This window comes from Panthera tigris, chromosome D4 (assembly GCF_018350195.1).
Source record: "Panthera tigris isolate Pti1 chromosome D4, P.tigris_Pti1_mat1.1, whole genome shotgun sequence".
In the NCBI taxonomy this organism is placed as follows: domain Eukaryota; kingdom Metazoa; phylum Chordata; class Mammalia; order Carnivora; family Felidae; genus Panthera; species Panthera tigris.
The window spans coordinates 53,525,160-53,551,325 of NC_056672.1; the positions used below are offsets into that span (position 1 = coordinate 53,525,160).

The window sequence follows — 26,166 nt, forward strand, 5'->3', positions numbered from 1 at the left end:
AGTCCGACAGCCAATCTGTCACTTCATTCAGTAGTTGAAGATGCTGAACACAGTGATATAACAGGTTGGTCTGTGGCATGCTTCACAGATTATTAACTTTTTTTTAAATGATCTGTGTTTATTAGAAACAGCTTAACTGGTGAATTCTATCAAACTTTAAAAAAGAATTAACATCGATTCTTCAGAAACTATCCAAATAAATAAATAAAGTAGAAATAGTTCCCAATTCATGGTGTGAGGCCATTATTCTTCTGATACCTAAACAAGACATCACAAAAATGAAGCAAAACAAAACTGCGGACCAATATTCTTTATAAATATAGATTGGGGGGGGGGGGCGCCTGGGTGGCTCAGTCGGTTGAGCGTCCGACTTCAGCTCAGGTCATGATCTCACGATCTCCTGGTCCGTGAGTTCGAGCCCCGCGTCGGGCTCTGGGCTGATGGCTCAGAGCCTGGATCCTGCTTCCGATTCTGTGTCTCCCTCTCTCTCTGCCCCTCCCCCTTTCATGCTCTGTCTCTCTCTGTCTCAAAAATAAATAAACGTTAAAAAAAACTTAAATATAGATTAGGAATTCTCAAAAAAACAAATAAAACTGCAAACTAGAAACCAAACCAGCACAGTATGAAAAGTCTTATACAACATTACACAGTGTGATTTATCTCCAGAATGAAAACTTGGTATAGACATCCTCAAATCAGTCAATATAATATACTATATAAGGAGAATAAGCACAAAAAACCCCACATGATCGTCTCAAGAAATGAAGAAAAATCACTAGATGAAAGTAACACACTTTCAAGTAAACACACTGGAAAAAGCAGGAATAGGAAGGAACTCCCTCAGCCTGATAAAGAGCTTCTACAACAACAGACTAACACACAAACTAACCCACAGCTAACATGATACTTAATTGTGTACAAGATCAGGAAGAAGACAAAGATGCAGGTCTTCTTGTCTTTTCTATTTGATATCGTACAAGAGGCTGTAGCAAAAGAATGATGCAAAAACAAGTAATAAAAAGCATCCAGATAAAAGCAAAGATTAAAACTATTTCTTTCATTGAGAATATCACCTTGTATATAGAAAAACAAAACAACTAAAAAATTTTACTAATTCTAATAAAGGGCTTCAAGGTTAAAACATGCAAGATCACTAAAGAAAAATCAGGGGCGCATGGGTGGCTTACTTAGTTGAGCGTCTGACTTCAACTCAGATTATGATCTCAGGGTTCATGAGTTTGAGCCCCATGTAGGGCTCTGTGGGCTGAGAGCTGAGCCTGGAGCCTGCTTCAGATTCTGTGTCTCCCTCTCTCTCTGCTCCTCCCCCACTCATGCTCTTTCTGTCTCTCTCAAAAATAAACATTAAAAAAAAATGTCTTAAATGTCTTAATGTGACACCAAAAGCACAAGTGATAAAAGAAAATAAATTGTAATTCATAAAATTTAAAAACTTTTGCATCTCAAAAACACCATCAAGACAGTTCAAAGTGAATATGTAACTGTGTTTACCAAACCCTATATATATTACGTTTTTTCTGACATGCACCTACCCATGGTAAAGTTTAATTTATAAATTAGGCACAGTATGAGATTAACAACAGTAACTAATAGTAAAATAGAACAATATATATACTATATACATAATATGTGAATATACTGTAATAAAACTTAGTAAATGTGGTCTCTCTCAAAATATCCTATTGTGCTGTATTCACCCTTCCTTTTCTTGTGATGATGTAAGATGATAAAATGCCCATGTGATGAGATGAAGTGAGGTGAATAACACAGACATTATGATGTAGGGTTAGGCTTCTACTGACCTGCTAACAATGTGTCACAAGGAGGATCATTATCTGCTTCTGGAGGGTAACTGAGTCTGTGGAAAGCAAAATCATGGGTAAGAGGCGGGGTCAGAGGGAGGACTACTATACATAGACACAGAAATTGGATTATCCATTACCTGGACCCAGAAGTAAGAAGAAATAGATAATGAATGCTAATGGGTATGAGGTTTCTTTTGGGGGGGATGGTAATGTTCTGTAATTAGATTGTGATGATAGTTTTTATAAACCTGAAAATATACTAAAAGCCACCGAGATTCACTTTATTTATGTTTGAATTTTGTGGCATGTGAATCATATCTTAACAAAGCTGTCAATTCAAGAAAAAAAAATTAAGGAATCCACTAATAATGCCCTAAAAGCTGGAAATACTGATACACATCTCAAAATTCCTATACTAAATAATCACAATTCCTACACTAAAATTGCTCACTTACTAATTGAAAGACAAACAGGTATTGGAAGTCTTCAGACAGTTTCACAGAGCTGTGACAGAGCTGTGAACAGGATGCATAGACACAACAAGTATTGGCCAGTAAGAGTGGCAGAGACGTAGAAAAGATGGCTTGTGGATTGAGTTTTGGAGGATGAGTTGTTATCAGCTAGTGAAGAAAGAAAGTAGTGGGGTTAAGAATGAGAAATGAACAATTTTGTAGAGAGGTAGAGAGGATCATAAAGGTGATAGAAATCTATCCTGAAAATTAAGAAAATACAGTGAGAAATATGGATGAAAGGGGGATTAACCAAACATTAAATGTTTGTTAAAAAAAAAATATCCCTTGAAGGGGCACCTAGGTGGCTCTGTCAGTTAAGCATCTAACTCTTGATATTGGCTCAGCTCATGATCTCACAGTTCCTGGGATAGAGTCCCATATTGGGCTTTGCACCGAGCTTGGCGCCTTCTTGGGATTCTCTCTCTCCCTCTATCTCTGCCCATCACCTCCCAAAGTAAATAAATAAACTTAAAAAAAATCCCTTGAAGTATGATAACTGGTAAAAACAAAACCCAGCAAGCCAACAACAACAACAAAGTGATGGGAATCAGCAATAGGGATAGTTGAAGACCTAGAACTGAAACTTACTGCTTTGAAATCCTGTCTTTACATTTATGCTTTCTTTCAATGACTTTTAGTTAATGGTGATTTTTCTTAATGTTGATTCTTGTCCCCATTTTTTCCAACTTCAGACAAAAATTCAGAATGAACAATTCCAATAAATAATTCAAAATACATACAATGAATAATTTTACTATTTAGAGTCTACTAAGAAGTATTTTAGAAATACTACATACGATTTACATAACTCTCCCGCCCCCCCACACACCAAATTATTTCTGTATGGGTGAGTTTAATAATCCAATTTCATTAAACATAAACTGTTCCCTTGATTAAAATGACATTTAGTTAAACCTTCCTATCTTTGCCATAAATTTCTGTAGCAATATCTGACACCTTCCATCACTAAAGGGAAAATTTTTGCCAGAGAACATAAATATAGTCAGTAAAGATGAAAATAAATCAATACATGCTAATGTGTCTGAAAAGGAATTTATGTCTGCTCCTTAATTGTTATCCTACTTCAAATTTTGTTCACTCATAATATTCAGATAATGCATTTCAGTTAATTTTTATGGTGACATACTATAATTTATACATTATTAAATTATATGTTTAAAAAAGAAATGAACAGGGGCTGGTTTAAATTTCTTGAGGATAATTATAGAGTAAATTTCCAAAATGATTTCAATTGCCTACTTATTCTATAGCTTGCTTATGAAATAATCCTACTTGCCACAAAGAAAATATTTTTCAACAAAGATTGCTAACTGATGTTTTATATGAATTTATTTTAAGAAATGTTTCACATCTTTAACATATATTTTATATATCAACTCTTTCCTTCAGTTTTTTCACCTTTATCTTTCTTCATATCACTGCCAATCAAATGTAATTGAATTTAGAATTTATACTACATATACAAAAGTACATATATTAGAAAATGGGGATACAATTAAAAAAACAATTTCTTAAGTGTCGTAGACTCTGGGTCTGGAGTTCTCTCTTGTCCAGCAAGAGAGCAGATACAGGATTGACATGCAAGAGAGGCTAATGTCTGGGAGAAGACAAGAGCCCCAAGTAAAGGTTCCTGCTCCGTTTTTATTAGGATCAGAAGGCTTACAAGCGTGATGGATGTGCACAAAGAGATAATGAAACCATGATCATTAACTCATGGGTGTGGGAGAAAGGGGGTTTTGAAGATCTGCGGTATGCGGTGTTAGGGTTTGGGGTCGATACAAAACAAAAGTCTAGTACTGGGCAGAAGGTTGAGAGGCACTACCTCTGTTTACCTAACATTGCCTAGGGGACAAGAAAGACAGAGCATGCTACCTCAGGGTCAACAAGGCACCTTTCTTTTGTTAATTAGCTCCACTCTGGGCAACTTCGCCCTGCTGTGATCTCAAGTCCTGTTTTCCTGTTTTTGTCCTTTCTTCCTGTGAAAGCAGCTTTCTGCTTTTGTGCTAAGTTGGGGGGGGGGGGCATTTCCACCCCAAATAGTTAATCTTGTTTACCTCATTTTTGATGCTTTCATCCTGAGGCTTTTCTATTCCTATACCTTTGTCCCATACTGGGGGCCTTTGCCCTGTTTACCTAATCTTGTTTACCCAAACTTGGGTGTGTTCATCTTATGGCTTTCTAATTCTTTATGCCTTGTTAACCCATCAATGCAAGGTCAAGGAATTCCTAAGCTTATTCCTCACACTTAAGTACTATATATACCATAATATAACACATTGAAAATACTAAGATTAAGGGAAATAACTTGCCAATGTATTACACATACTTGATGGAAATATTTCCTTTAAGCATGAAAGTGAACAAAAATATTCTCAAGAAAACAAAGTCAATAGGCACCTGGGTGGCTCAGTCAGTTAAGTGTTCAGACTCTTGATTTCGTCTCAGGTCATGATCTCATAGTTCATAAGTTCGAGTTCCATGTCAGTGTGGAGCCTGCTTGGCATTCTCTCTCCCTCTCTCTCTCTGCCCTCCCCCATTCATGTATACATGCTCTCTCTAAATAAATAAAAATAAGAAAACAAAGTCAAGAAAACTTGCAGTCAGTAAATTGAACTTCAAAACATTGAATGCGGTTCATTAGGTTGAGAAATGCTAATTCTGGATGAGAATTCATAGCTATGCAATAAGATAGTATTAGAATCTACACTTTAAGAAATGGCAGAGAAGTGAATAAAAAAGAATACATGCAGCAACCATAATGACAATATATTTGAAGGTTTCTACCACATTCAGTTGGGATTTTTAAAAGGGATAAATGAATTTCAATTGTTACAAACTTCTTTTATTGTTTGGGATGAGATAAAACTAGTAGTTTCGGATGTCAGCAATAAATTAACAAATTTTGAAATAATATGATAAACCACTAATAAATGATGAAGATATTACCAAAATGCTAATAGAGATGGTCAAATAGAATACTAAAAGCAACTTGATTAATATAAAAGAATACATATGGTATTTGTCTTTCTCTGACTTATTTTGTGTAGCATAATACCTTCTAGCTCCATCCACACTGTTGCAAATGGCAAGATTTCATTCTTCTTTATGACTGATATGCTTCCACTACACACACACACACACACACACACACACACACACACCCCACATCTTCTTTATCCATTCATCAGCAGATGGACATTTGGGCTCTTTCCATAACGTGGCTATTGTTTATGTTGTGGCTATAAACATCAAGGTGCATGTATCCCTTCTAATCCTTTGGGTAAATATCTTGGTGTATAATTACTAGATCACAAGGTAAAGACAAACACCGTATGATTTAACTCACATGTGGAATTTCAGAAATGAAAAAGATAAACATAGGGAAAAAATAGAGAGAGGCAAACCATAAAACAGACTCTTAAATAGAGAACTAAGGGTTGCTGGGGGAGGTGGGTGGGGGCTGGGCTAAAGGGGTGATGGACATTAAGAAGAGCACTTGTGATAAGCACTGCATGTTATATGAAATGGTGAATCACTAAATTCTACTCCTGAAACCAGTACTACACTATATGTTAACTAACTGGAATTTAAATAAAAACCTGAGTCTAGGAAATATATAAGAATATAAGAAAGAAGGAATCAAGGAATGAAGGACAGATGTGACAAATAGAAAACAAATAGCAAGATGATAGACTTAAACCCAACTGTATGAATAATAACATTACATATGAATGAGTTAAGTGACTAACTAAAAGACAGAGATAGGGTGGGATAAAGAGAAAGGGAGAGAGAAGGGAAACCTAACATCCTGTTTATAAGAAACAACTTTAAAAAGATAGGTTGAAAATTAAATAAATTTTTTTAAATACCATGCAAAAACTAAAGATAAGGTAATATAACTATGTTAACATTGCGTTAAGTAGGTTTTAATGGCCAAAATATGAATAGTCCTCAAAAACACATTTTAAATACAAAACCAAAATGATAAAGAAAAGTACAATGACAGAAAAATAGATACCAAAAGCAGATCAGGGTGTCTTTGTTAATGTCAGGTGAGGGAGACTTTAAGGTAAGAAATATTATGAATGATAAAGCAGAATATTTTACCACAATAGAATAGTTAATAGAACAATATGACTAAGTTTGGAGGCACACAGCATAGTTTTCAATTATGTAAAGTAAAAATTAACATCAAAAAATGAGACAAAATAAAAATCATGATGAAAGGGATTTAACATGCTTCTTACGGTAGGGGAGAAAAGTGTAAATTTAAAACATTTAACATTGTTAAGTAAGTGGATTTATTTGATATATATAGAATACCACAAACATAACTGTAAAATACACATTCTTTTCATATAGTCACAACACACTGAACAAAATAAAGTATATTGTATGTCACAAAGCAATTTTCAAGAAATTCCAGTTCAGGAATAATAATATATATAGTTTCCAACCTTTGTAGAAATAAATTAACACTCAATAATGATAGGTAATTAGAAAACACCCAAATATTTGTTAATTAAGCAACTGCTAAATAATCCATATGACAAAGTAAAATTCTAATGGATATTAAAAAATGTTTGGGGATGAAAATAATAAAATTATGACAATCCACAAAATTTGTGAAGATATATAGATAAATACATCTGAAAATGACTTGTATCCAGAGTATATGAAGAACTTTAGACATCAAGAAAAGAGATAGAAACCACAACTTAAAAAGGGGGCAAAATTTTATAAAACCACTTTACAAATAAATGTATCTAAATGATCAATAAGCATACTAAAAGGTATTCAACATCTTTATCAGCAGGGAAAAGAAAATTAAAATTACAATGAGATTATACAACACACCCATCAGAATGGCTAAGTGTAAAAAACTGACTATATGATGAGCTGATGAGAAACTTGTGCTACTAGAATGAAATCTGGCCATTTGGAACATTGTGGATGGATCTAGAGGGTATAACGGTAAATGCAATAAAATCAATCAGAGAAAGACAAATACCATATAATTTCATTCATAGGCAGAATTTAATAAACAAAACAAAGAAAAAAAGAGACAAGCCCCAGAACAGACTTTTGAATATAGGGAACAAACTGGTGGTCGCCAGAGAGGAGATGAGTACTGGGAATGGAGGAATTAGGTGAAGGAAATTAAGAGCACACTTGTCGCGATGGGCACTGAATAATGTATAGAATTGTTGAATTACTATATTAACATATAACACTGTATGTTAATTACATTGGAATTAAAAAAAAAAGTCTCCTGATGCATATTATAAAATGGATGAATCCCAAAAGGATCCTGTTGAACAAAAGAAGAAAAACAGAATAAACCACAGAGATTATTTATACTTCTATTTTAACTATAGAAAAGCTAATATATGATGATAATATGATGATAAAAATTAGTATTGTAGTTAGAGTAGGTGCCTCTGAGGTTTACTGACAGTCTGAAGAAAACTTCTGGGAAATTATTGTATTTTTTAAATAAAAATTAAAAATAATGTAAAACAAAATGTATTACTTTCAACATTGGAAAGTCTATTAATATCAAAATATAAAAGCAGATCAAATATCTGATTATATTAATTAATGTAAGCATTTTAAGTTATACTAGAAAAAAATTCCCTTTCCCAAAAGCAACAATAACTCTAAGGTACCTAGAAATGAAATTTTTTTAACATGTTTCTGAACTTCTGGAAAAAATTACAAAGCATTATTAAAAAACAAGGCAAAACAAAAACATAAAGAAGCCCTATGCATAAGCAGAAGTTACATGCTGATTGAGAAGATTCAGTATCTAAACAATAACAATTCTTTTAAAAATTAATCTAGGTAAAATCAACACAATTTCAGTTCAAATCTTGTCAGGGTTTTTCATGAAATTCAGAATGGATGGGGAGAATTCCTTATGAGATATCAAGATTCATAATAAAAATTGATGAATAAACACTGTTCAACACTGCAGTTAAACTAATAGATAAAAGAATATAACAAAAACATAAACAGATGTGATACCATATAATTTTATATATATATATATATAACAGAAATTATCTCATCAGATGGTAAATAGACTATTCCACATCAAAATGGGAAAAGCAAATATAACTTTTAAAAGACATTATAAGAACATAATCTAATTACATTAAAATTACTAATTTGCTTTCTTATAACATGGACATAAATATGAACAAAAATAATGCCACAGTGCAAATGATAACAAAATCAAATATGCAAAATACTTATTTAAAAAAACAAAAGGTATTGATGAATCAGCCCAAGAACATGAATAGTAAATTACAAAAGAGAAAGCCTAGTCAATAAATGTAAGAAAATCTGTTCATTTTTAATAGTCATATGTGAAAGCAAATTAAAAGAGCACTGAAATAATATTATACACATAAGATTAATCAATGTTAAATATCTTTACAATATCCAATGCAGTTAAAGATGTGGAAAATAAGACATTTCATTCACTTGAGTAATGATTTTGATAATTAACAAATTTGGGAATGATCTGTTTCAAATGGAGAAACTATGGAAACTTGTCTGTGGGGTGTGCCACTGGAGATGTGCCAGATTTATACCAGACATCAAAGAATCAGGGGAATAACAGGTGAGAACTTTATGGAGAAAAAAAAAGAAAAAAAACCAGAGAAACGTTACAGGAGTGACTACTCCTCCACCAGGAATCCTTAATATTGATTCCCTTCTACTTTGTGGAGCCTCTTACGTGGAAAAGTACATATATTAAAATAATTTTTATAACCTTGGCCATGTAACTTCCTTTCATTGCAAAACAATGGTGAAACAGTGGTACCTGAGGTCCTTTCTAGAGAGAACATGTGCGTAGACCACAGTTAATAGAGAAGAGTTTGTGGACATGGAGAGCATAGAATTAAATATTAACTGGAGCTGTCAGACTGGAGGTGAATAAACAATCTGGGAAGCAGTTGGCTCTAAGGGTTTTCCATCTGTGTGTATCTGAGTTTTATGTATCCTGAGAAAGTGACTCAGAGTAATCCAGTGCAGAAGTGATACCCAAAGCTTATGACCTTCCCATGCTGCTTTGACCAGAGATGTTGAGCTTCATCTGTTTTACATATTAGATTGCAGTGTGTTATTTTATTTTAACAAAGGACTGCAATGCAAACACCTTGGATAACCACCTGTTCCTATTTATATAATGTCAAAAAGAAGATACTTTGTCTCAAGGTCTCCAGCCAGGAGATTGGCTGGAATTAGAGATAGGGTCTCCTGATTTTCAGCTTTAAATTCATTATAGAAACAAAACAGAAAAATCAGTGAGCACTGTAGAGTGGAATGAGCCAATGGGCCTTATTTGTGCATCCCTGCTCTGTATGTATTTATTTGATTATGAAAATGTGGACGGAGGTGAAAAAGTACTGCAGAGGAAACACATGGGAACACACAGATATGGTTAAGGCTTGGGGACCGATCCTGTGTATTACCTGGACTAAACACTTCAGTTATAGAGGAAATTTTGAAAAACATTTGGCTGAAATGAAGCCAAACAAAATGCTTTCTATATTTTTGCTTCATGGATTTCAACCTGCAACTCTCATAGTGCTATGGAGTTTACAGTAACGCTCTCTTATCATTCACCCCTCTGTGCTTTGGTCAGAGGGCTGTATGTTCCAGTTCTCAAGCATGCCACTCTTGAGTCTTCCTTTCTTCAACAAGCGTTCTGTGCTGTCTCAGACCTTTTTGCTGGTTTTCTCTCTCCATAACATTACCTCCTATCTACTCTTCAAGCTATAGCTTGAAGCTATAGCTTAAGGTTTCCATATAGCTTATAGCTTTCTAGAAAACTTTACCCTGTCTTATTTAGACACTCATCTATTTTGCTTCAGTTGCACTATGTGCATTAATTTTTTATGTCACTTATCATACTGTAAAATAAATATTTATGAACATTTTTATTTCTTCTATTAGGCAGAGAGTTGATGAAGGGAAATTCCCAGCACCAGATGCTATCTTGTGTGCAAGTAGCAAAAAAATTTTTAATGAGTATATGAAAAGGAGGAGGTAAAAATACCACATGGATGATAACATGAGTGATAAATATAATTGCTATTTATGTAGTGAGAAAACTATACAGGATATTGCCTAATTTAAAAAAAAATGTAGGATCAATTTTAAGATCTTTTTATAAGGGTGATCAAATAATAGACTTAAAAACATAACATTTATATCAGACAACTTTGCTATTATTTCAAATAATTACTCAGTATATACTATATCAAACTATCAATATCATATAAAGAAATTATATACATATATGAATAATTCATATGAATATATGCATGAATTATGAAGACTTACTGAATCCAAATATGCGGAAATGAGCTCCTCTGGATCAAATCAATCACTGACCATTTTGTTTCTACCTACGAATGGTATACAATTAACAACAGAACATTTAGTACAAATCAAGGAAGAGATTATACAAAGTTACCTTTATTATAACAATAGTAAGAGATGCTGTGGTCTCTACTGGCGTCTTAGACTGCCTCCCTACCTCCAGTGTTTCTCTACTCTAGACCCTTGTGAACATTTCTCTTGGATTAAACATACATGGCTAAAAGCAGCTATAGGCCCACTTCAACCCACTAAGAGAACTTTGTCTTTTTCCTTTCTCTTGGAATAAATGTATTTCTTTTTGACCATTGTTTCCAAAGAGTAAGTACTTAAACAACATTACTGTCTAAGTGTATCTTGTCTTGAGCCTTTCTGTAGACTGGGTGAATTATTTCTCATGCAAGATTCAACTATTTATATTTCTCTCTCAAACACTGTGAAAAAGCCTTCCTGCGTATTTTTGTGCATCTTGCTGTAGAGTAAACTTCACTATAGTTATGGTTTATTCTCAAGCCATGTTTAATAGGATGATGAGGACTTCACATTCAGACATACATAATTATTTTCTATGGGTTACCAGTCACAAATGCAATAGAATTTACATGAATGCTTCGCACAGATCTCCACAGAGAAGGGTCATGACCTGTCAATTGCTCAGAAGAAGTACATCTAGTTGGTCATGCCCTGCCGCACATATTCTCTTTTTTCATAGAAATCAATAATTCTCTTGGTGGAATCTTGGATTTGAGTTTGCATATATTTAGGCAATAATTGTTTGCGTAGGATTATGTAGAGATAAATAGTTTCTAAATCAATCAACACCTAGATTGCTGGTCTAGTTGTTTATTGATTTTTGAGTCATTTTTTGCTATTGTCAAAAGAAAAATATAAAAAGATTATAATTATTTTGATAATGCTCCCAGGACAGATTACTCGTGTCAGAAATCAAATTATGTTTGAGAGAGATAACTGCCCCTTGTTCATTTTGTAATTTTTCATGTTTCCTGTGTAGCAACTTGAGCATAACATACGCATTTCAAAAATAACCCTCAATTTTCTACCCCTTCAGAAAACACACATTTAGGATCATGGAAGGGGCACCTGCATGGCTCATCTGACTCTTGGCCAATAGCCTGGAGCCTGCTTAAGATTGACTCTCTCACTCTCTCTCTCTGCCCCTGCCTCCACTTCTCTTTCTCAAAGTAAACTGAAAAAAATAAATAAAGATAAAATAAATGGGAAAGCAACTTGAAGATCATTTGTGACATCTAAAATACTTGTATTAACTAGGCGAATAGGTTGTGAATGCATAGAAATCTAATGAATGTTAAATGTTTAATTTCCCATGGTTATACAGAAACTTTACAAGTTATGGCAATGCATGGAAAATATATACTCACACACATAAAAAAAGACATATGTCTTTCAGATAACTATTTCTAACCTTCTCCAACCCATGTAGTAATGTGAGCTCAATAAACTCTCAGTGTACCACCAAGGGGTACCAGTAAGGAGAGCAGAGAGAGAAATCTAGGAAACTTTTTTTTTTTCAAATAAGCAACATTTCTCTATGATCAAAGTTTTCTTTAAGTTGGGTGAAATATTTTACTATATGATGTCTATAACAATCTAGTATGCCAATGTTTACTGGAGATAAACTGACATGAAGAAAGGTATATATAAAGCAGAATTTTTTAAACTTATTTAATTTTCACATCTCATTTTTAAGGAACACTTCATTGGAGTAGTAGTGGTCTATGTAACACATTTTGGGGATACATTTATTTAATGGCATATACGGTTCTATGACTATGTCTAGTTAGAGATGGGCAAAGAATCAGAGCAACAGTTTCATAAGTTACAATGAAAATCATGGCCAGCGCATGATTAAGTGTAGGAGACCTTCTCACGCCTATGTCCAGAAACAGAAAACAGTCAATGATGAAAATGAATAAGAGAATAAGAAAAGGCATGGACTTAAAGACATAACCTTGATGGAAACAGAGTGGAAATCAAAGGAATTGTGTAATCCAAATTGAAAGTTAAAGGTATGATGAACGGTACAATGAAAGAAGACAAACCTAGCTTCAAATCTAGGCTGTATAACTAGTTTGACAAGTAAAATAAAGTCCCTGACCTCCATTTCCTTATGGAAAAAATGGCAGTATTACATCACAAAGTTAACTAAAATCATAATGCCACAAGTTGACTCATGGCAGTTGGTCAACAAAAAAAGTTTTTATCAGAGGTATTAAAGTATAGTCTTGAAAGGTAATGATGATTGGGTGTGCATGGCTCAGTTGGTTAAGGGTCTGACTTCAGCTCAGGTCATGATCTCATAGCTCGTGAGTTTGAGTCTGGTATCTGGCATTTGGGTCTCTGCTGTTAGCACATAGCCCACTTCTGATCCTCTTTCTCTCTCTGTGCCCCTCCGCCACTCATTCTCTCTCTCTCTCTCTCTCTCAAAATATTTTTTTTAAAAAGATGATTATTTCTTAGAAGTGAGACAATACTTTTATTTTTTAAAGTTTATTCATTTTGAGATAGCGAGAGTGCAGGAATGGCAGAGAGAGAGAGAGAGAGAGAGAGAGAGAGAGAGAGAGAATCCCAAGCAGGCTTCACGCTGACAGGTCCAAGTGGGGCTCAAACTCACTAAGTGTGAGATCATGATCTAGGTCAAAATCAAGAATCGAACACTTAACCAACTAAGCCACCCAGGCGGCCCGTAATGATTATTTTCTGATTCCTTTATGTTATTAAAACTATAACCACATACCTAATGTAATTTTATAATCTTCCAAGCATGTATTTGAAATTTTAACTGAACTGTTTGAGAAAATGTGGCTAACCTGTGAAAATACATCCTTATACCTGGCAATGGATCTGGTGGTAGGGCAGAATATTTATGGGAAAAAGAAAGTAAGAGTAAAAGGGGAAGGTAGATAAGAAACTCCCCAAGTTCTGCAAACATGGCATTCTTCTCTGGCTATTAAGAGTACATATGTAATAGAAGGGAAATATGGTGACAAAGCACAGGTATAGTTAAATGTGATTTCGTTAAAGGCCTAAGATAGTTCAATTTTGTCTGCTCTCACATTTCCTAATAACAAACTTTCACTGTTTTAGTGATGCCCTTTAATTAGAAATGGATTAAACACATTATGATTGTAATATATGATATGGAAATTCAACAGAAAGAAAATAATAGGAATGACAATATCATATGGACACAGATTAAGACTTTCAAGAATGTCTATTTTACATTATATTTTTTTGGATTTGCTCTATTGCTCTTTTCCTTAAGTTGAAACTCAGCTCAGTGATTATTATTAAACTTTTTTTTATACATTTAAAGTTAAAAGTTTCCCTATTTATTTGCTTTAGCTATATCCCACAATTGACAGTGTTTTTATTGTGAGTCAATTCAAAACATTTAAATTCCCCATTATATTTTGACTTAGGAATCATTTAGAAGTACTTAATGTTAAAAATGCTTCTATAATACATATTGCATATGATTTTAGTTGTCGCTCCCAAATTTTGTTGTGTTTTGATGATACCAATCCTTTGGTTTTGTTGACGTTTACTTAATGGTCAAGTATGTGACTATTTTAAAGAAGGTTTTAATGTTTATTTTTGAGAGAGAGAGAGAGAGAGAGAGAGAGAGCGCGCAGTGGTAGGGACAGAGAGGGAGACAGAGAATCCAAAGCAGGTCAAGGCTCTGAACTGTCAGCACGGAGCCCCCCTCACGGGGCTCCAACTTACAAACTGCAAGATCATGATCTGAGCTGAAGTCGGACGCTCAACCGAGCCATCCTGGCGCCCCAATGACCAACTATCTTTAAATGTCCCTTGAGTGCTTGAAGCCTGAAAGCTACACTTGACAGCCCACTTGAGAGGGGGTTGTAGGACTGAGAGTCGCCTACTAGTTCTGTTGAGAAACATAGGTTTTCAAAGTCTTTTTTTTCTTCCTAATAATACTGTAATAAAATACCAATAACTGAACAAAATGAATGTCTATTTTATCTGGATAATTAATACTTCAAGACTGTAACTCTTGGAGATCTCCTGCTATGCTCTCCTACTCCCTGCAACGTTTATTTTCTGGGATGATTGTGCATCTCTAGTTTTACCTCTTACTATTCACTATAGAGGTTTAAATTCAATAGGCAGAAATGGACATATTCAGAAGCCAAAGTTTTTTTTTGTTTTTTTTTTAATTAGAGGTAATTTACAGATTATTCATTTTGCTTAGTGTCATTTTCCTTTGTAAAATTCTTGAGCTTCAAATGAGACTTTTACCCTGTTTGTCTTAGTTTTTTTATGCATAAAGATTTTATTAAAACATGGTCAAAAAGTCAAAGCCCTGATTAAAACTCTGCCTGATTTATTATATAAAAAATAAAATCCTTTTCATGGCCTATAAGTGTGAGCCAAGATGGTCCCTAACAATCTCTTGCCTGTGCTCCAGCTATATTATCCATTTTTGTTGAGGTTCATTTTCTTAAAAAGAATTTTCCTGAAATCAGTAACACATTTATTCCCATTCTGTTGTCCACAGTGTTCTGTGTTTAACCTTCATGACATTGATCACAGTGCATAATTATTTTTGAGATTTGAATGATTACTCCATTCCACTAAAATATTAAGACCCAAAATGGTACACAATGACACATAATAGCCAATGACAAGCTTAGAGTGAATAAACATGCTGTAATAATTTCACATAGTTTAACCAAATCTAGTATACGTTCAAGGACTGTAGAAATTTTCCAATATCGACAATAGGTCGTCAAAGTAAAGACAAAGGTATTTAATGTATTTTAAAATTATCCATAATTTGAACCTAATGCTTAGCAGTTTTCAAACTTCTTGGTCTTTTTGCCTCTTCTATTTGAGATTCTGATTTCATTAAAACTGAGAGAAAATTTCAGAGTCACCCAATTTCATTTTGACACCTAGAAATGAAAAGAAACCATCAAGGAGGGCTTCTTAAAAGTACTAAGGATCTGACCTTTGATTCAAAAAAAAAAAAAAAAAAAAGTTTCACTTTTATCTCAAGGTCTCCCCAGCTTGACAGAAATTTTTTCCACCTGTCATTTATCTCTCTCTCTTAAGTAAATTAAGTTATTGCTGTGACTGCTGAGGACTGTCATCCTTTCTTCTTTGTAGGCATATATCAGATCAAGATTTTTTAAAACTGGTTTTGTGTGACCTTATAGGTAGATAACAAATTTGAAGAAGTCCTTGGGCAGCGGACACGGCATTCTGCTCTCTACTGAGTTCATAAGAGATATTCTCTCTTGCTTTAAAATATATTTTTTTTCTAACCATTTTTTTTAGCTGGCTTTATTTTTTTAGCTGGCTTCACAAAATCTTTTAAAAGTGTAGAGATAGGTAAAACTTACATACTATCACATCAGAATATTATTGTATTTTATTTGATCATTTATAATGAATCGCAAAGCTTTCATTCAACAATAAAAAACTATTATTGTGAATAAAACAGTTAAGCTCTTAGAATGGGAAGTTAAATCTAAGGAAAATCTCTTATGTCTTCAACCAACCTAGATACGCACACCCACACAGCAAGTGAGTTGTATATAGTTTCATATATATGTTTAATGTATGTATAACTATATATACATATATACTTGTTTTCTAACTCATATATGCATATGTGAAATGTTTAACATATATGCATATATATACACACACACAAGATCAACTTTTTGCTTGGGATATTTAGAAGTTACTAAAAAAGAGAGTAATGTATCAATTGTTTGTCAGAGTAGATTATGAAGGAAATAATAGGACAAAGGGAGGATGGGAAGTCAGCATACACTTGAGTAAGAAAAGGGGCCACTGATGACCAAAGAGATTTTTATTTCCTTAATAACAAAGACTACTTCTTAACTAATTGTATAGTCAGTCTTCTACAACAGAATGTAAGCTCTTTGAGAACAGGGACCATGATTGTGTTGTTCTAGGAGGGTGACTGTATATAGAAGGCACTAAACAGTATGTGTATTATACAGGCATTAAAGTCATTCATATGAATAATAGTGAATTCCCTTAATATTATCTATGTTATATTCAGTGAATTAGGAGTATGTGCATAAACTACGAGCATGCTGATTTTATTTATAATTTGTAAAGTGCATATCTAAATTAAAATGTTAATGATTATGCTCATCCACATCACAAATTCTGTTGAATTCCTTTACAGGATACTAAAATTTGACTACTTGTAAGTTCCTCTGTTCCTGTACGTATCCTCCAAAATAGGATTCTGCAATCATAGAGCCTTCAGACTTGAATCTATTTCCTCAAGTCCCACCATTACCAGATTCTTCAGTCAGGTTTCACCTGAGAGGTTGTTCCCATATCTCTCACCATTCCCGTTTGCCACCTAAAATCTCATCTTACGTTATCAAAGAATTATGACATATAATAACCATTTCTGGAAATAATACTCTGAAGAGCATTTTAGGACTACTAATAAAATAGCTACAGTTTAGAAAATGTACTGTATGGGGGTGCCTGGGTGGCTCAGTCAGTTAAGTGTCTGACTTTGGATCAGGTCATGATCTCACGATTTGTGGGTTCAAACCCTGCGGGGGGCTGTGCTGACAGCTTGGAGCTTGGAGCCTGCTTTGGGTTCTGTGTCTCACTGTGTCTCTGCCCCTCCCACACTTGTGCTCTGTCTCTCAAAAATAAAAAAAAATTAATAAAAAAAAAGAAAATGTACTGTATGCAGTACACTGAGTGAAGTATTTTAGGTACATATGTGATACATTTTACAGTTACAAGTATTTGTATCTATCATTATCCCTGTTTTGCAAATGAGAACAGTGAGGTATAGGAAAGCAAGAAAATCATATAAGATCTAATAATAAGTGAAAGAATTTCAATTTTTATTCCAGTGTGTCTGATTCCAAGGATCTTGTTCTCTTGACCTGAACACTGGGCTTGTATTATGGTCTTCTGAACCTTTATGATTTCAGGATATAGACCTCTGTTGGGCTAAGGTAACATAGCCTCTTATGATAGATTAGGGTTTTTTGCCAGAAAATCAGATTTCCATTCTCAGCCCTGTTTCCAAAATCTGCAAAGATAAAACATTCTACTAAGAAAACCAGTTTTAGAGCAGGTTGGTTAATAGCAGAACTCTAACAAATCTGATCCTTTCTTACTGTGACCAGTACTCAGGTATCCATAACATGTAAGAGTTTTGGTTCCTGCAGAAGCCAGTAACAGACAATTTCTATTGTTAGAGATAGGTAAATTTCCCCTTTTTCCAACTGTCTCAGAGTTACCTGTTTCAAAGACGTCCTGTTCACAACCTCAAGTCCTAAGCCTAATTATGCTGGGGGATGCTCCGTGACCTTCCCACCCCGAGGCATCTTGGTCGCCCTCTTCCCATCTAGGGACGTTATGGCCTTGTTCCCAAGGAAGGGACTACACATCTTTCTTCCTGGTTCCAGACAACCAAAGACACGACTTGGAAATATCAAATCTAAGCCCCTTCTGCTTCTTTTGATAGCAAAGGCAATCTCATCTTTGGGGGCAAATGCAGTGGGACACCACAAGGTAGGGGAGCCTTCAGTTCTTTGCCAGTCTCTGCCAGTCTGTAACTCAAGGCTGCCTTTTCCACGCTCTTGAGGCCCAGGCACATTCTGGTCTCTAAGCCTCAATTACTTTAAGGATGTAAACATGGAAAGCACACATAAAGCAGGCAAACATCTAAGTGATCAATCTCAGAAATCCTCAGAGATTCTTGGCAAGAGGCACAAGAAAATTGAGAAGTCCTTTTCTTTCAAGGGGGTTCAAGATCGCTGCAGAGTCAAGTACTCATAGAAAGAGAAGACACTGTCCAGTCCTTTGGCTTCTACAATCAATAACTGTTTCTCACAACACTTGAACTGTGAGAGCTGGGACAAAAATGTTAAGATTAAGCAATCAATTACATGTATTTCCATATACACCTGAGTTCCACATGGGTGGCAGCTTTTAAAGCAAGATAACTCCCCACTCAATGACAGTTGAAATTTCCAGGATACCTGATTTAATTTAGATCTTAAGAAATATTGAGACTAAATATTCTCAGAAATAATTGCCTCGAGTCGTTATAAGTTTCTGTACGCCATTAATTTTATTTTCTTCCTGGATATAAACATCTATATGGAAGCCAGTGCCTCATTACTTTTCCAGGAACATCTCTGAGCTGAGATAAGCATTCTAATCAGGGGCAGGAGCCACCACCTGGGCTCAAATCAGATTTCTAGATAGGCTTAGATTTCCCACTTAGGAGGGACTTACAAATTATCCAGCAATGGTGGGCATCTCCTCTGCGGTGGCTCAGCTCTCGGCCTCTCTTTGCTTCTCTACAACTTTTTCTAGCCTTTAGCATTATTCATTCACTACCATTTAATTTCCTATGTATGTATTATCTGAGGAGAAAGAAAACATGTCTTTTACTTTGATTTTCTCATCTATAGGAATGCCATTTGGACACAGTGCTTGCTGTCTTTCTTTTCTCCTATCAAGGTGTTAGCAGAGGCTAACCTGACTAGCTCAGCACACCAGACCCAGTACCCTTCCGTCAGGAGGTCGTGAAGGCCTGACAGTCACCCTCTGTTTCAGCCTGTGGCAGCTCAGCTCTGTCCTTAGAACCCTACCTCTCCTCTGGAGGGGGCTATGCTCCTCTTTCCTAGAACTCCCACCCCTTCCTTTCTCTTTTCTTTGTCCTCGGAACCTTCTTTCTCCTGTTTGATCATTAGTTATCTTAGTGGTTTCTGTCATTTTTGCTGTTCTGTTAGAGACAGAGTGATTCCTGGGCATCTGTACCTGAACATCACTGTTCTAATTCCTTGTTAAATTACTCTGTTCCCTTATTATTTACTTCCGTCCAGGTGCCCCTGGAACAGTGAGAATAGAAATGGTTCTCTCAAGACAGGACCCAGAGAACAAATGGGGAAAATCCTCAGCTGATACACACTTAAAAGAAATTCTTAGGTTAAATTTCAGACAATCCTCAGCTTCTAAAGTATAATGACTGCAAAAGTAGTGAGATTGTATACACTATGTAACAAGTTCTTCTATTTTATTTTACTCTTTATGTTTGAACTTCATGCTACTTTTTTGTTTTTGGTGGAATATTTTTCAGAATTTAACCTAACCAGCAACTAGAGTGACTTTCCCCAAGCCCCATAGCCATTGTATGTATAAGAAGTGGCCATGTTGAAAGATGGTTTCGGAAGCAAGGGGATGCTCTACACTTAATTCTTGAGTGACATTTCACCCTGTGTTTATCCCAGCATGCTTTATGATACCCAGATTTTTATCTGAAGAATTTATCTATCCAGAGTCCCACTTGAAATCATAGCCATATTTTCTTATCCCCTGCCCCCCATGTAATCTACAGGCCTTCTGATTCTCTTTGTCAAGCATTCTAGTATCTTTCTCTTTCCACCACTTTTCTTAATATCTTCTGCTTAACAGCATGTCCCTTTTGCACACATGGTCCTAGTAAAGAACAGGAAATAGTAAAACCCAGTTTCAAGATAACCTTGATAAGTTCCTACAAATGTTTCTTCCTTAGGTTGAATTGCATTATCCTCAGTAATTCACAAGAAAACTCCAGGATCCTAGGAAACCAGAGAACAGCAAGCTGAGAGTTTTACTTGGCCACTGAAGACATGGCAGGACCTCTATTGGAAGCAGTGAGCTTGCTGAGCCCAGTTCAAAGCTGTCCTCTTAATCCTCAAGCCCTTACCTTGTTTCCCAATGACAGCCACCTTCTTTTCGCCTCCCTATACACTCCTGTCAGAAATGGAGATGGGGATGGTGACAGGGACACGGACCATCTGAAGTAAATCTTCTTGCTCTCTTTAAACCTTTGAGCTGAGAGTAGCAGATGATGTGTTGTAGGGAAGGAGTTTCCACCTATGCCCTTTGCTCGATGTCATCCTTTTCCATATAGGCCTCATTTAGGGGCTGAAGATTAGCCCACTCAGGTAGCCAGCAGGGAGGGAACTGCCCCTCAGGACACCAGGAACCTCTTTTCTTGTGTATTAAATCCTCCCTCTAACTCCTCTGCGTGGGACCTGTGTATAATACATTTTGTACACAACTGCTCCCTTTAATGGTTACATGGAGGAAAGATAGGGGTATTACAGGTGATAAAAAGAAGAATCAATCATCTCCACAATTGCGGTGTTTTTTGATCAGGCTACCTCCAGCAGCTATAGCACAGGAATCATCTTATAGCCAGGTTAACTGAGAAGAAAAAAATGGAGAACAAAATTTTACGTTTTCACACACACACACAGGTATTGAATAATTAGAAATTCTCAGGCACAGTGCTAGAGACTTGCAAATGCAGACCTCAGCTTTGGTGAAAGCCTGGAATTGGCAGGGAAGCGAGATGTTTTCTTTTGTTCTAACCTTCTTTATTCCCAGCCATCACTGGTAGGAACTAAAAGCACAGAGCGCCTTGTTCACCAGGCCACTCTTTAGATTGGGTCAGAAACAGTGTGGCTTCCTCATGAGAGCAGCTTTTGCCCACGGAGCTCTGATGTGTGCTCCATTCTGTCCCCCTCCCCACACTTTCACCTCCCAGGATGGCAGTTATTTTTGCCACTGACAGTTAACTACTCAGTCCTCTCTGCGCCCAGCAAGCAAGTGCCCCTCCCCCTCCAAATCAATGTCTTTCTTTTGCCATTCCCCTTACTCCATCACATTCCCCATCTAACAGAGAGACTTGTTAGGTAGGACATGTTTTCCCCCCTTGAGAAAATAGCCTCATGATCTTGATATGATCCAAAACTAGAATAAAATGTATACCTTATGTCTACCAACCACCAACCTACCTACAACTTATTCCCCATGATACATAATTTCAGGTTTTATCATATCGGCTCTTACTGAAGAGAATTTTTCTTGATATCTAGGTTTGCTCCAGCCCAGTCTTTTAAAAGTCAAGAAATTCTAATCTCACTTTAGGCAATAATTTCCTGGGTTGCATTTTCCTCTTTCTTAAGATTAGGTGATTTCTCATGCTACTGTCCACTTTCCAGATCATCACAGATGAGCAAAGGTGAGACAGAAAATAAACCAACATAGAAGACAGCAGCCATCACTCAGGTAGATAGTGAATGCACGGCAAAGTTACCTCACAAAAATGGTGGTGGGCGTAAGGCCCCTACCAAGGAGTGCTTTGGCTATTTGTAGGTTCTGTTTCCTCAGGCATAACTGATCTCCTCTGAAAGGAAAACAATAACTTTAGCCTTTCTCCACTTAAGTGATTTAGTCTTCCTTCCATACTCTCTTCCTCCTCATTGAAAGCATATCTCAATCCACCCCCATCTCTGCCCAAGAAAGGATGCCCCAGTACTGACTTCCAGACCAGCGGGAAGCTTCTCTGATATCTTCAACCTCCAGATGCTTCTCCATTCAAAAGTGTTTCATTGCAGCTGGCTTTTTACAGCAGGGTGCACTGATCCTGTAGCTAGTCTGTTCATGGTGCTCAGATATGTGGATGACCACAGTTCTCTTCCAATCCTCTAAGACATCATGGCGGCCCCCATTTCCAATCATCCTTTACTCTAGATGGCAGTTGGGGGTGGAATATTGCTAAGGGTTCTGGAGCTTTCTTTACCTCATCAGTTACTCCTCAGGGTTCTGCCATCCCAGATTAAGTTTACATAAACCAACTGCCTCTGAAAGAGCAATTTCTTAAAGGAAATGCTTTCACTTGCTCACTCTTAATCACATGCTTAACTACATCTGTATTTGGACATGCATGAATTTTTGAGCTTAAGGAAAACCAATCCTGCTGGTCAGAAATATCCTAAACCTGTCACTTCAGGGAACAACCCCTCACTAATATAACTTTCCCAGTCACCAAAATGAAATGAGTGACACAATTTTTTTCATTTACATAATTATAGTAATACAAGAACTTACTTTTGCAAACACTACTATACTATTGTACCAACACTACTATATAGAAAAAGTTAAAAGATTTTATTAAAATCCTATCATATTCACAAGCCATTCTCTTTTTTATTTCTTCCTGTCTTTATCCTAAAAAGGTGATATTTGTGTAGATTTTAAGTAGCATATGTGAAATTTTAGAGGCTTCATTTCTTCATGTCATGACAATATTCTAAATTTCAAGTGATTTGAGTGAAAAATATTTTTTAATATGAGAAACATTATCATGTTTATATTCCCTGTTAGTTTTCTTTACTTCACTATATTCTTCAGTTCAATTCTTAGAAACTACATCATGAGAGTTTGAATATTTTAATAACCCCAAAATATCTTACCCACTGCTCCAAACATTTACTGTAGCTCTCATAGCTCATGAGATCAAGCCCTGCATCAGGCTCAGCACTGAGCATGGAGCCTGCTTAAGGTTCTCTCTCTCCCTCCCTCTCTTCCCTTCTCTTTCTCTTAGAAAGAGGGAGAGAGAGTATAGGTATAACAATTCTCATTGTGTAGTGAGAAGGAAAATTAATGAGGGTCCCAAGGTAAGACTGGTAAAATTATTTTTTCTTACTTTTTTAACTAGTAATAAAATTTTATTTTAATTTTTATTGTTTGTTTCAAATTTTTATTTAAATTCTAGTGAGTTAACATATAGGGTAATAACTGGTTTCGGGAGTAGAACTTAGTGATTCATCACTTACATACAACACCCAGTGCTGATCACAACAAATGCCCTCCTTAATGCCCATCATCCATTTAGCCCATCCCCCACCCACCTCCACTCCATCAACCCTTCAGTTCCTTCTCTATAGTTAAGAGACTCCAATGGTTTGCTTGCCTCTCATTTTTTGTTCTCGTCCCCTAGGTTCATTTATTTTGTTTGTTAATTTCCACATATGAGTGAAATCATATGGTATATGTCTTTCTCTCACTGACTTATTTCACTAGGCATAACACTCTCTAGCTCCACCCATATCAATGCAAGTGGCAAGATTTCATTCTTTTTGATGGCCGAGTAATATTCCATTAAATATACATCACATCTTCTTTATCCATTCATCAGTCAATGGACATTCTGGCTCTTTCCATAATTTGGCTATTGTTTATAGTGCTGCTATAAACATCAGGATGCATGTGCCCCTTTGAATCAGTATTTTTGTATCTTTTGCATAAATACCTAGTAATGCAATCGATGGATCAGAGGGTAGTGCTATTTTTAACTTTTTAAGGAACATCCATACTGTTTTCTAGAGTAGCTACACCAGTTTGCATTCTCACCAACAGTGTAAGATGGTTCCCCTTTCTCCACACCCTTGCCAATATATGTTATTTTCTGAAGTTGTTAATTTTAGCCATTCTGCCAGGTGTGAGGTGGTATCTCATCACAGTTTTGATTTATAGATACTAAGTCTTTATCTGATATGTCATTTGCAAATATATTCTCCAATTCCTTAGGTTCCCTTTTAGTTTAGTTGATTATTGCCTTTGCTGTGAAGAAGATTTTTATCTTGATGAAGTCCCAATAGTTCATTCTTGCTTTTGTTTCTCTTGGTAAAATTATTTTTCAAATCCCCAGGTTAAGGCTCCAACATGTTCTAAAGCAGAGCATGTGACTATTTAACCAAACTTTTTCTTTTTATTTTACAAAATCAGCAATTCCCAAACTAGTATCTAAGTTACAGTTTGAAAATACAATCCTCTTCTCTCCCCATATCTTACATTTGGTCTAAAAAAGAAAGCAAAACTTGAAAAGTAACTTTTCAATAATAAAAACTATCTTCTCTTGTGGAAACCACTGGACAACTTCACAACTTTACTTCATAAAATATTTGAAAATAATAGAACAATATTTTTAGAATATATATCTATATATCCATATATCAATATCTCATCTTTATAATATATGAAGATTCAAACATATATAGACAATGCCTGACATAAGGTTACAACAAACCACTCTTCTTGAACTTGCATAATGAAGAACTATCTGATCTCTACAGTAGAGGGGAATCAGTCAAGTTCAGCCTGGCTGAAGAGCAAAGCCACTGTGTAACAAGACAAAATTAATTTTAATATAAAGTCACTGGTTTCTCCCATTTATCTCCTACCCCAACCTCTCTTCAACCTCTTAGTTTTCTAAACCAATCAGACAATCACGTTTACATTTCAGGAACCACAGCCTTTTTTAAAGTTTTTATTTAAATTACAGTTAATGTAGAGAGTAATATTGGTTTCAGGTGTATGATATATTGATTCAACACCTAGGAACTACAATCTTTAAGCAAACACTAAACAAAGCTTTCGGACATGGGGTTTCACCGAAACTTTGAGTCATATGTCCATAGGCACCAGTACTTTATTCCTTAGAACTAATGGAAACAGATTTAGAAGAGTAGAAAGAGAAGGAAAAAGAGACTGTCTCCTTTTGCAATTAAAAATTAACTGATGTGAAGTACTGGCACCAAGAAAAGTAATGGACCAAGTTATGATGTTCTTTACTTATATAATTACTGTTCGTCTATTTATACAGTTACATCTACGATTCCTCCCAGGGACATAAGGCAGAACAAAATGTGAAAGATGTTGGCTGGGGCTGAATAGAAGATGAGGACTAGAAACATGCATCTAAGAACCCTTGAACTAATACTTGAATTTCAAAGAGGAGAGAATGGGTGAAATCAGATTGGTTATTTTCAGATCTCTGCTTCCGAATATCGGTCTTGGGATTTGAACTGAAATTACATCCATCTTTCTAAGGGTGTTATGGTAAGTGACAATAAAATGCTGTTTTAAGGTTCAGTTCTAAATTTTGAAATTTCTTATCCCTTAGTATAGACACAGTTCTGAGGGAAATTGTAGTAAGACCGCAAACCTTACCATTTTGTTGCATTTTCCAGTAAGCGGACTCAGGCCACTCATAGAATAAAGGCCACACGTGTGAAAATAAAGAAGAAAAAAATAAGAAAAGAAGGAAAAATTAAAAAAAAAAAAAAGCTAAGTATTTCCAGCTTAGCTTCAGGTAATATGCCCAGACTTTTTAATTCCAACTGTAAAATGTTTTTGCTGCCTCTTCTTATTGTGCCCTTCTTTGCCCAAAGGCTCTATGAAATACTCATTATTGTCAATCTCTCTCTTTTTTAAAACCACTAATAATTCTTTGCAATTATCTAAGTTCATCTTATGTATTGATTTCTCTGCATATCTATGAGTGTGTGTATGGGTCACTTAAATCCTCATTTTCTCTCCTCATTAATGTCTATTTGCTATTATTTTTGTTATTACTATTCTCTTCCTTGTACAAAAGAAGAAATATCCAAATGATTTCTCAGACTTTTTCTCCTGAAAAGAACAAATAAGACAAAATAAATAAAATCATTTTAAATTTTAAAAAAGGAAAGTAGTCCAACTGCTTGAAAAAG

At 35.4% G+C, this 26,166-nt stretch overlaps 2 long non-coding RNA genes across 4 annotated transcripts; one reads left to right on the forward strand and one right to left on the reverse strand.

The window, feature by feature from the left end:
• Positions 1-1,895: 1,895 nt before the first annotated feature.
• Positions 1,896-25,897, forward strand: LOC122233235. The gene is made up of 3 exons (XR_006210755.1): positions 1,896-1,972; positions 25,278-25,513; positions 25,645-25,897. It is a non-coding gene; the product is annotated as an uncharacterized LOC122233235 (long non-coding RNA).
• LOC102953561 lies at positions 17,646-22,357 on the reverse strand. 3 transcript variants are annotated; one of them, XR_006210754.1, is made up of 5 exons: positions 22,153-22,357; positions 21,927-22,016; positions 20,529-21,031; positions 19,073-19,203; positions 17,646-17,858 (listed from the first exon to the last, which is right to left on the reverse strand). It is a non-coding gene; the product is annotated as an uncharacterized LOC102953561 (long non-coding RNA). The 3 variants fall into 3 exon arrangements; XR_444165.2 differs by lacking the exon at positions 21,927-22,016; XR_444166.2 differs by lacking the exons at positions 21,927-22,016; positions 22,153-22,357 and adding an exon at positions 21,140-21,913.
• Positions 25,898-26,166: the final 269 nt, after the last annotated feature.